The sequence below is a fragment of the Onychostoma macrolepis genome, chromosome 07 (assembly GCF_012432095.1).
Source record: "Onychostoma macrolepis isolate SWU-2019 chromosome 07, ASM1243209v1, whole genome shotgun sequence".
Taxonomy (NCBI): Eukaryota; Metazoa; Chordata; class Actinopteri; order Cypriniformes; family Cyprinidae; genus Onychostoma; species Onychostoma macrolepis.
In genome coordinates this window covers 39,162,430-39,174,168 of record NC_081161.1, presented here as the reverse complement: position 1 = coordinate 39,174,168, position 11,739 = coordinate 39,162,430, and the positions used below count along the sequence as shown (strand labels likewise).

At 33.8% G+C, this 11,739-nt stretch overlaps 1 long non-coding RNA gene across 1 annotated transcript; it reads left to right on the top strand.

The window, feature by feature from the left end:
* The first annotated feature begins 6,251 nt into the window (after positions 1–6,251).
* Positions 6,252–8,541, top strand: LOC131544397 (uncharacterized). The gene is made up of 2 exons (XR_009272126.1): positions 6,252–6,700; positions 6,977–8,541. It is a non-coding gene; the product is annotated as an uncharacterized LOC131544397 (long non-coding RNA).
* The last annotated feature ends 3,198 nt before the right edge of the window (positions 8,542–11,739 follow it).

Genomic DNA, 11,739 nt, shown 5'->3' with positions numbered 1-11,739 from the left:
GAGCCAAGAGGCGGACATGAACAGAAAACTGAATATTTAGCTGTAATTACAACAAACAGATTGTTTTATCATGTAAATGAAAACAGTTGTCATTAATTAATTTGTGATGTGATCTATACTCTTAAAAATAAAGGTGCTTCACGATGCCATGGAAGTACCTTTTTTGTCTAAATGGTTCCATAAAGATCCTTTATCATCTGAAGAACCTTTCTGTTTCACAAAAGGTTCTTTGTGGCGAAAGAAGGTTCTTCAGATTATAAAAAGGTAAGAAAGAGATGGTTCTTTGTGGAACCAAAAATGGTTTTCAAGATGGGATGGTGCAATTGTACATGAACAATTGTGTTTCTCCATTATAATTGTTTTATTTGCATTGATAACAAATGTCCATGAAAAAAAGTGTTTGGTATCTTTTCTGTGCTATTCTCAAGAAAAACAAGCTGTCTAGGGCAGTATCCCTTCAAAAGGTACAACTTTGTATCTTATTTGCCCCTAAAGGGTGCATATTAATACCTTATAATTACTGATATTAGTGCTTAAAGTGTACATATTTACATGGTACATATTGGTACCTTTTGAAAGGGTGCCGCCCCAGTGACGGCTTTTGTACTTTTTTCTGTGAGTGTACAGTCATGTGGTGTGACACAACTTAAGTGAAATGCAAATAATTCTGTAGTATTCAAAAAATGCAGACAGTGCACACTCAGGTCACTCCATTCTGTCATAATGGACTTATTCAACAGAGCATTGCTAATGCAAGTACACACACACACACACACACACAAGCACATCAGTGACAAGGTGTCGAGAAGAGCTTATTAAATTCTGCATTTCCATAAACAGCCCTGGAGGCCAGAATGGGAGACGCTCTCCAACATGCTTCTGGCCTGCGTGTTTGTAATTCCTCCCTGAATATCTGCTGTACATTGATTGCTGGTGTTTTTGGGGGGGAAATTATTCAAACCTCCCGCCACTTCCCATATTTTTTTATATTTGAGGTCAGATTTCCACTGTCCTGCAGATATTTATTTGTAATATCACACTTGGCATGGTATTTATACTCAAGTAACATATTTGTGAGATGAACTAAATGAATTGGGAATCGCAAATCAACCCTCATCTGAATGCAGAATAGGAACGTTTGTCTACCGTCTACTATGCATCATCTCACTAACACTGACACTAACTTAAGATGCTCTTCACTGCCAATTTTCCCCTTGCTTGAGATGAGTCGAATCTTTGGCTCTCTGACTGTGATGGTGGAGAGAGCAGATATTGTAATGCCTGATCAATCTGCGAGCGAGCGTTTCCACAGAGATGCATTAGTCCACTCGCTCGAGCAGAAGATTCCAGAGCATATCTAAACGTGGGAGTCGTGCGGGTCGAATTCAGGAGAGACTGTGCGTCTGTAGAGAGAGAGAGACAGATGCAATGGAGACATCAGCAGCAAACTGATGTCACCTGCAAGTTACAGGCACTTGTTTGCAGTTAAATATGATTATTGCAAAAAGTGAGATTACTTTTTGTACATTTAATTTAAAGGTAAATTTTATAAGTTCTAAGCTTATATGGTTAATGGTTTAAGATCAGAACCTTAAGAGACCCTGTTCAACTGCTTGTCAAGTTCTAATTATTTTCTTCAGTGCATTGAGATATTTTTTTATTAAACGGGAAGTGGTGCAGAACTTTAAAAAAAAAAAAAACTTTGAATAGCTTTTTGTTAATGATTTCCTACTTGCAAATTTGAATATGCATGTGAATGCTAGTCACAAATATTTTCGGTCAGTTTTCATAGAAGATTTTAAAAACTGTAAATGAGTGAGTGTGTGTGTGTGTGTAAAGGCTGCATTTATGTGATCAAAAATGCATTAAAAACAGTTAAATATTATTACACTTTCAAATAACTGTTTTCTGTTTACATAATGTAATTTATTCCTGTGATGCAAAGTTGAATTTTCAGCATCATTACTCCAGTCTTCAGTGTCACATGATCCTTCAGAAATCATTCTAAAATGCCGATATGATGATAGAAAGAAATATATTTCTTATAAGAAATATTTCTTATTATTATTATCAGTGTTGTGCTGCTTCATATTGTTTTTGTGAAATACATCAGGATTTCAAGATTCTTGATATTCTTTGACAAATAGAAAGTTGAAAAGGACAGCATTCATTTGAAATTGAAATCTTCTGTAACATTATATAAATGTCACTGTTACTTTTTTTAAACATTGTATTGACCCCAAACTTTTGAATGGTAATCACTAAAACTTTAATTTTGTCATTGTTTGAGTATACCAGAATATAGATTACCTAAAAGCTAACAAATTTGAGCTAAGAGCCACAAAACTCTCATTTTTACTTCATTAAATATGATCAAAATGCCTGCCTTAACAAATACCTCTAATAAGTAATCAAACAAATTAAAATATGAAGAGCACTTTGTCAGCTCAACTTGTCTTTTTAAAGGATTTTTAAGTTTGTCCACAGTACATACAGTATGAATTTCAGAATTATGAATTTCATGTGACCAGTGTCCTTACTGAAAAGTTTCATTGTGTTATTAGAGAAAGAAAAATGGACTGACAGGAAGAACTGCCTCCAAACCAGTGTGGACTACAACTCCCAAGATCAAATCTGAGTTTGCATGCTTTTAGTGGAAAGACTGAAATAATTCTTGTGTATGTGTGTGTGTGTGTGTGCTGGTTGATTAGCAGAAGGTGTAGAGAGATTAAGTTGGAATGACCAGGAGAAGGTTCAGCATACCTTTACTGAAGTGACCATGACCTTCTTGAGCCTGCGTGCCAGAGCCCAGCAGGACGGCCATGCTGCTCCTCTCTGATCTCTGCTGCCTCAATAATGATTCTAATTGTGCCTGTCTCGCAGTTGTCTGTCATGTGTTTTGCCTCATTTATTTTGTTCTCTTTGTTTTTTTTCTCCTTCATGCCTCTTTTTTTTTTTCTTTTGTTAAACCCTTTGCACGCAACCATTATAGCAAACCAGATCCGGGTACAATCTCTCTTTACTGCACACAGTCACAGACTTGCTCTCATTTTTTATTTTCACCTGTCTTTCTAGCTTTTTTATCCTCTTTCCAGAGAGTTTACATGGGTGCGTGAGCACATGATTAAGCCCGTTTTGAAATATATAGTCATTTTAAAGTCTAAGTTAATTTGCCAAGTTTCAGATTTTAATACAATTCCACTTTAAGTGTGTTTATTATATATATATATATATATATATATATATATATATATATATATATATATATATATATATATATATATACACACACACACATATATATATATATATATATACACACACACACACACACACACACACATATATATATATATATATACATATACACACACACACACACACACACACATATATATATATATATATATATATATACACACACACACACATATATATACACACACACACACACACACACACACACACACACACACATATATATATATACACACACACATATATATATATATATATATATATATATATACACACACACATATACATACATATACACATATACATACATATACACATATACATACATATATGCATATACATACACATATATATAGTGTATATGTGTATATGTGAATACATTCAAAAAATAAAATAAAATAAAATGGGAAAAAGATCAAATTAATTTCAGGGGGAAAAAAATGGCAGTGTACATAAATCTCATCTTATATATGGTAATATATGATAATAGACAAAACTACTGTATAATTCAGTGTTCATGCCTTCAGAAAGCCAGGTACAAACTGCGAGTGACAGAGGAGACAGAGCCATCAGTTTCAGCCACACTGTAGAATTCACTTCATTAGGCTGATGGTGAGAGAGCTGGAAGCACTGAACAGATCCAGACAGGATGGCACAAGCTGCCAGCATGACAACACTGCCACCTAGAGCCCTTATGCATGTATGCAAAGTGAGGTTAAGGCCCGACTTTTGATTTTAAGGGTCATTCGCAGGGCTCTCTCTGGTTGTGTTTGCTCTGTGTGGTGAAGCCGGACAAGACTTGGACTTGGACAACATAGTTTGGAAATATGGGCACGTATTATAAAAAAATCAATGTTGCAGTTGAAAATAAGAAATTACAATATGTGAAACATTTTTGCAAATCAAATGCATATCAGTTCTTTGCCAAACCAATTTTACCCATGAGCGAATCATGTTGGTGGTACTGGGGTGCTGCGTGTGGTGGTCATGTGGTGAAATCACCAAATGGTCCTGACTTTGAGCTCAGCCTCAAAACAAAAACAGAGACATTTTTCCATATGCTACCCATTCAAAACCCAAGGGATAAACATTGACAAGAGAAAGACTGTGGAGTGAAAGGAGAGAACAAGACCACAACACAAAAATAACACAAAGGTAGAGGGTCGAGCTGCCAATACTGCTCTGGAAAACGCTCACAGGTTCTGGTGTTAAAATGTTTCTTTTAGGATAGAAGTGTCTCAACTGTAGACCAGATGGAACCCACACCTTTGATCAACGAATATCCATAACTTTTCATTTGACATGGATTTTCAATTTAACCAATTTTTAAAAATCTTTTACAGAAATTATATGCTGAATTTCCATTTATGTCAGAGAATGATTCTTGAAACCATGTAAATATGCAATTAGTATGAGAAAGTCATAAGATCTGAATGTGACAAGAAAAAAAAAAGCTGGTAACATTTGATATTTAATATTAAAAAAAAAATGAAGTAAGAGTCTCTTCATAATGTTTAATTTCACTGTATGCATTTCAATGCCTTTTTCCAAGTACTGCAATATTCTCATGTTTCGAGTTGCATGTTTCAAGCAATAAAGTAATGGGGGTTACTGAAGATAAAACAGAGACATTTTGGGGATTTAATTTCTCAGAAATTCAGGCACTGTAAAAAATTATTGATGTGATTAGTTATCACAACTTAAAATTCAAAATTACAATAAGTAATAATGTAAGTAGACTTAAAGTTATAAGTTTAGTTAACTTTCACTTAGTTAAGTTTTTTCAACTTTATTTTATTTTCAACAAAGTCAGTAAGTTATCTCAACAAATTTTAAGTTGTTATAATTAGTTGCAGCAACATTTTTAACTCAGTTTTTACTCATTTTAGCAGACAGTTCCTTGATGTTAGTAATGGTCACATGACATGCAGGTGAACATGAAATATTTAACCTTTTTTTGTGTTTTTATATAGATTTTTTAAAATGAAATTTTACATTTTTATGATTTAATTCATTAGTAGTTTTTCAACAACTCATGAATCCCCTGCAGTTTCCTCACAAACTCCAGTTTAGGAAACCCTCTTCTGTAATCCCAGACGTTTACTCACTGAACCACTCATGTTTTTGAATATGAATCAGTTGATTTTGCACCATTGATGGCCCATTAACTGTACTGTTCTCTCTGTGTGGCATCTCTCTCCATCAGCAAATAAACCAAGAAGAATTGTCAGTTCTGTCCACATCACAGGCCGTTCAGACCGTCGCCTGCTGTTAGCGGAGTGCTCTATCGGTCTTTAGTAAACATAGCTTGAGTTCCCCATGCCTGTTGTTATCCACACAGGGTGCCTTCAGTTCTGTATTTCAGAGATTGTTTGGCCCCTGATGACGCTCCATTACCAATGTGGAAGCATCCAACATACTCTACTCTTACTGCATGTAAAGTTTCACCTGTTCATGAAGCACTTATTCGGCTTCAAAACCAATAACTTCAAAACAAAAAGTTCATGATAAATGCCCTAGCCTAGACAGATCTCCTGACTAGTTATCAAAAGAAAAGTGTAACCCAACAAAACAAATGGGAAATCTTTCTTCCGCTTTTTCTTGAGAAAATAACCCCAAATGTCCAGTTTTTTCCTATTTGTCTTTTATTTTTTTTAAGTCACTCTCTTAAAAATAAAGTCACTCAATTCAATTATGCCTTCAAAACCATCTCACACATGCACTCCAACACTCTCATAATAGGACCAGAATGTTAAAAGCCGAGAGGTTTTAAAGGCTTGCAACACCTGTCTTCACTAATTAGTCCAACCCACATCAATTAGCCAATTAATGGATTGTACAGCTCTGGTAGCGCGAGAAGAAGGTGAAAGACCAAAAATGGGAGAAAGGCAGTATAGCTACAAAATTGAAATCAACCGGTGTACAATTGTACAATGTATTGCATCACTTGCTCATCAGTGGATCCTCTGCAGTGAATGGGTGCCGTCAGAATGAGAGTCCAAACAGCTGATAAAATCCACAAGTAATCTACACAATATTTTCAACTTAAAACCACTGCTTCAGATCGAGCAGTTTACAGATGAAAAGATTCCAAAAAAAAAGTTCTAAAAAACATGTTGATGGATTTTGATGCGACAGGGGATGGAAGTTTTTTTTTCGCTGGAGAAAGCATTATTATGGATTAGGAACTCATATTTTGGTCAGAAGCAGCGGTTTAAAGTTAAAATGCCATAATGATGGATTTGTTTCTTACAAACATGCAGCTTTTCACTTCACAATACGTTAATCAATGAACTGGAGTCATGTGGATTATTGTGACTCTCATTCTGACGGCACCCATTCACTGCAGAGGATCCATTGGTGATCAAGTGATGTAATACTAAACTTCTCCAAATCTGTTCCAATGAATAACAAACTCATCTACATTTTGGTTGGTCTGAGGGTGAGTAAATTTCAGCATATTTAAATTTTTGGGTGAACTGTTCATTTTTAAAACAAAATATTTAAATAAAATAAGAAATAAATATCTGCCAATTGAATAAGTTAAATAAGCTTGTTTATAATTTTTCAAAAACAAGACTCAAAGAAAATATTATTTCATTTTGCTTTTTGCAGTGTAAGACACAAATGGCAGTGCTACCTGAGAATAAACATGAACTCTTATCTATTGACTCTGAGTTCAATAGTATTCACCTTCTCTTCTCTTTCCTTTTCTCAGTCTAGACGATGTGTTATCATGCTGGAAGGCCGACCTGCTCTCTTGTGATCATCTTTAATCATACAGACTCTGTCATATTCCAGCTGTATCAAGTCTTTAAAGTAACAGCGCTCTGTTAGCCTCTCACCCCTGACAGGCTAATGTAACAAACTCCAGTGACCACAGCTCATGACAACAAGCACCAGTTTTGTGCTCGGCTGCCCTCCACGGCTACATATTACAGCTGCGGCTAAAAGTCCTGTCACGGCCGCGATTTTGAAAATAGCAGGAGAATGAGGATGACACGAGAGGGGATGTGCACCCTCTGTCCCCTGTCATTCTGTGTTATTGAGAACTTACCGGAAAAATCACCTGAGGGAATCAAAGTCCGTCTGGCTTCCGTCACAATCCACTTAACACAAGCTGATGGCTCCAACACTGAGGCCTCTGTCTATTTCCTTCTTCCTTTCTGTTCTACTGTATCATTTTTCTTTTCCTTTTCTTTTCTTTTTCCAGCTTTCAAATAATTTTTACACTCAAGAAAGGTTTTATAGTCTCATGTCACGTGTGTTTGTTGAAAATGCAAACAATGTATTTTATCAATATGCTGATTTGAACAACCTATAATCTGAAAACAAGAACTTTATAGCATAATATAGCAGCTCAATAACTCTATACAGTGAAACATTGATCCCGAGGAGAGAGAGAGAGGGAAAGAATAATAAAATCTCTTTAATATCTCAATTTTGTCTCTTAGACACTGATGAGAGAACAAATTTAGAACTTTTGCTTTATTTGTCTAAAGGTTCCCAGATGTTTCCTATGTTTCCAGTAAAAACAGTAGTATTGAAAAACATTATTACAACTTAAAATAACTGTTACTTAATATTTTTGTTTAATATTCTCGTACTTCTTTGATGAACAGCATTTGTTTGTAGTAGAAATCTTAGCAGTAGATGTTTTGTAACATTATAAATGTTACAAAACATTTATAATGTAACAAACTCCTGTCACATTTTATTAATTTTATTAATTAAGTTTTAGATTTCATTCTAAAAAAATAAATACAATTCTGATCTCAGATTTCCAAACAGTGGTGCATTTGTTTGTCAATGGTTCCATAGTTTATTTTCAAATGATTTCAATATTAAGTCACACATTTCACATCAAATTTCAATTTCTCATTCTCATCAATCTACTAATGTTATCCACATTCATTTAATTACTCTAAACTCTTACCGTGTGTCAATTATTGACTGATTTGTACAAGAAAGATCTGCGGAAAAGTTGACAAGATCTCTATTAGGACTCTTGAGCTGTGAAAGCAAAATTTGAACATTAATTCTCATGTGGATGTTGCTGCAATTATCTATTGAAGGACTGTAGGAGTGACATGCACTATACTGTTGAGAATGTGATTAGACCGAGAAATCAGCTCAAACCAAAACAAAACATTTTCTATCAGGTCTTTTGTCTGTACCTGAGCTCTATAGACCCGGGTCTGGACTCAGCAGGCCGGCACTGAAGGCAACGCCAGCAGGACTGAGCTGTAAATATGATTCAACTCTCTGGGGATTATTAATTAACATGACACTCAGAGCAGAGTGTGAGTGTGTGTGTGGTGTTTGAGAGCAGATGTTTGCTAGAGGGCATCTTTCATTTCATATCTACACATGAAGCGCTGCATCCTCAAAGAGAGAAACAGAAAATGCCATGTTGGAGAAATGTTGTCCTATTTTTCATAAGGTTTATTTAGTATTTGATTGTTATTCATGTTCAAATGGTTTACAGTTTATGAAGTGAACTGCTCTTATTAAAGCATAAATTAAAACAAAATAATAGACAGTATAGCATCGTGAAAGCATCGTTTCAGGAGAAATATGCACCTAATTATTTTAGATTAGATTATTTAGATAAATTAAAAATGCAAAGATGAACATAAGCATGAATTGTTGTCTTTTAATCAATTCCATAAAATCAATTAAATGAACCATAATATTGTGGACAGGAGGAAAAAAAGAAGAGATTTAATGATTAGAATCTAATTTTACCTTGCCTAAATTATTTTTTCCCCCATCTACATCTACCTTGTTTTGTGGAACAGAAAGATATGATTATTAATTATAATTTCTTTGGTATCTCGGAAAATGGCAGATTCATTAAAAAGAGCCATTATAAAGCAGAATGTAATAGGAACTTTGATCAAGGTGACCACAGACATGGATTTTTTGGGACATTTTACTGAAAATAATGTTTTTCAATTAAATGATGGTATGTCAACCTTCCACAATGCCTTAATTAATGCACTGGGCTTAGTAATAAGGTAGAACACTACAAAACAAAGTTTCATGAAATAGCTTGTTTACTAAATAGTAAAATAAACAGAGACACCTCAACAACCGGTCAGTAACTCCATAGCAACATCCTGACCACAACTGTAGCATAATGGCAGTAAGTTTTGCATGCACAAGTATCACTCACATTTTCAGAAAAATATATTTGTTAAATATTAGTTGTAATATGTAAATATTATTTTTATATGTTTGAAATGACATTAAGTTTTGGATTTATATACAAAACAAATATGTTGATTTTTTTTTTGTGTGATAATATTTTGATCAAAATATTATTTCAGAGAGAGGAGAGCCAGTTTAATTAAAATATGTCAAAATTTGTCTTTATATATTTTGGTAATTATTATTTGTTAATATTTTGTTTCATACTTGTGCAATGTAGTCTGCTTTCTTAAATAAAAAAATTAAATAAATTTAAAAAAATTATTATATTTTTTTTTTATGTTTTTTTTTTTTTTAAATCAGAAAATAAGTGTATGTATATATATATATATAGTGTGCTTTTTATGTAATGCATTATTCTGTGAAGCCAAAACCTTTTAGTTTGAGTCCTAATCTCTTCCACAGGCCTGAATATCATGTCTAATACCTGGAGAAGACAGCGTTTCTGTCATTTTCCATACTGATGAGCATAAATGGTTTGGTTGTGCTTCGGCGTCTGGGGCCGGATTAAAGTCAGGAGACGAGTGCATAACGCTATGAGGTATTCATGAAGTCTCTACAGGAAGGTCAAGAATAATTGGATTATCTTAAAACACCTGATGCCTGAATAGATGTAATGATGTCAGTGGAAGTAATGCTATATAATCCAGATTTGAGTCCTTATTTGGACAAATTACAGACTTGTCATTAACCCTTTTTTTTTTTTAAAGAATCTTACTTTGTATTTTTTTTCTTGAAAGCATAGTAAATATAACATATTCCGTAAACAAAGATATTTGCTCTTGTTCTTTTTCTCCATATATACAAAAGCACACATGCAGACAGGGGCCCGTCTGCCTTTTTCACAAGCCATTAGCTCCTGGAGCTACATCAGAAGGTTGGGGGAGACGAGCAAACATTTCAGCAAGACGCAGATGTCATGATCAAAAGTCAGAGAAGTTGCTCTGAGCTGCAGGGAGGATGTGTGTGTGTGTGTGTGTCAGATACAGAGACAGAAAAATAGCCATGTTTCATCACACAGCCTTCACAGTCAAAATATCCTCATGGTTTAAAACAAGTTGGAAAAACATCTTCGCATGATTCTGGTGTAAATTCTGCTGTCATACCTAAAAATTCTCTATGAAAAAGGTATATTTAAGTCTTTCAGGAAAGTCCTTAAGACATAACGTCTAAATTCACAAACAAATCTTTGTTTTGAAGCGGCTAATTTTAATGATTCATTTAAAATGATGCACTTTTTTAAGTTAGTGAAGCGTATTAAACCAACTTCATGTGGACATGTAGACTCAGACAAGTCAATGAACCTGTTCAAAAACTGATTCACTGAAGATATTTATCTAAATGAACTGATGTGAAATCTAGTTTATCATTACTACAACATTCTCTCTATTTGTTATTGGCTCTTTTGAATGGATCTTAGCACTTGACTCATATTCCTGTTTCCACATTATCCACAATTTATCCATTCCAAAACATGGTATGATGGCTATGCAGACAAAAATAGGCAATTTAATCATGCTGCCATTGGATGTAATTTATGGCAATCCCAGAAAATGTACTGAAAAATAAATTGAAGATGGTGGACAAACCGAGAGAAATGTTTATTATAAATATGATAAATATGATAAATTGCATACTCTCAGGGTTAATATAGTTAACTAAAACTTTGTGAAATTGCTTGAAATAAAATAAACTAAACTAACATAAAAGAACTTAAAATTATTTTATTTCAGCTAGTTGCCAACTAAAATTAACTATGAAAATTAAAGTTATTAAAATGTCATAAAATTAACTAAAATTTAAATGAAAACAGAAAGTATAAAAATAAAAAATAAAATATTAATCAAATCTATAATAGTATTTCAGTGATACTAAAATAACACTACTGCAAAGTATCGATGAAAATATTTTAGAGTAATTAAAATTGATTATTTTACGTAATGTGTGCATGTTATGTATTTTCATGCTTATTGGAGTATAAGTCTCTCTTGTTGCACACATTGATTGTGTGCGGTAGAGTCTTTAGTTAAGATTCTGCCACTTTCTTACAAAATCTTAAGTATGAATGTCTGTTAAAAACATAAGCATAAGCTGTGGTTAGCACAACCCACACTGAGCTGATGCACTCATGTAGGATATATGGGTTTGAATTAGTATTGTGCGGTGGACTGAAAAATATATCATGCTCTAGTCATCATTTACTGTCATTTGCATTACTTTCAAAATCCTCTATTAATAAAATTACAAACGATCAAATATAATTACATT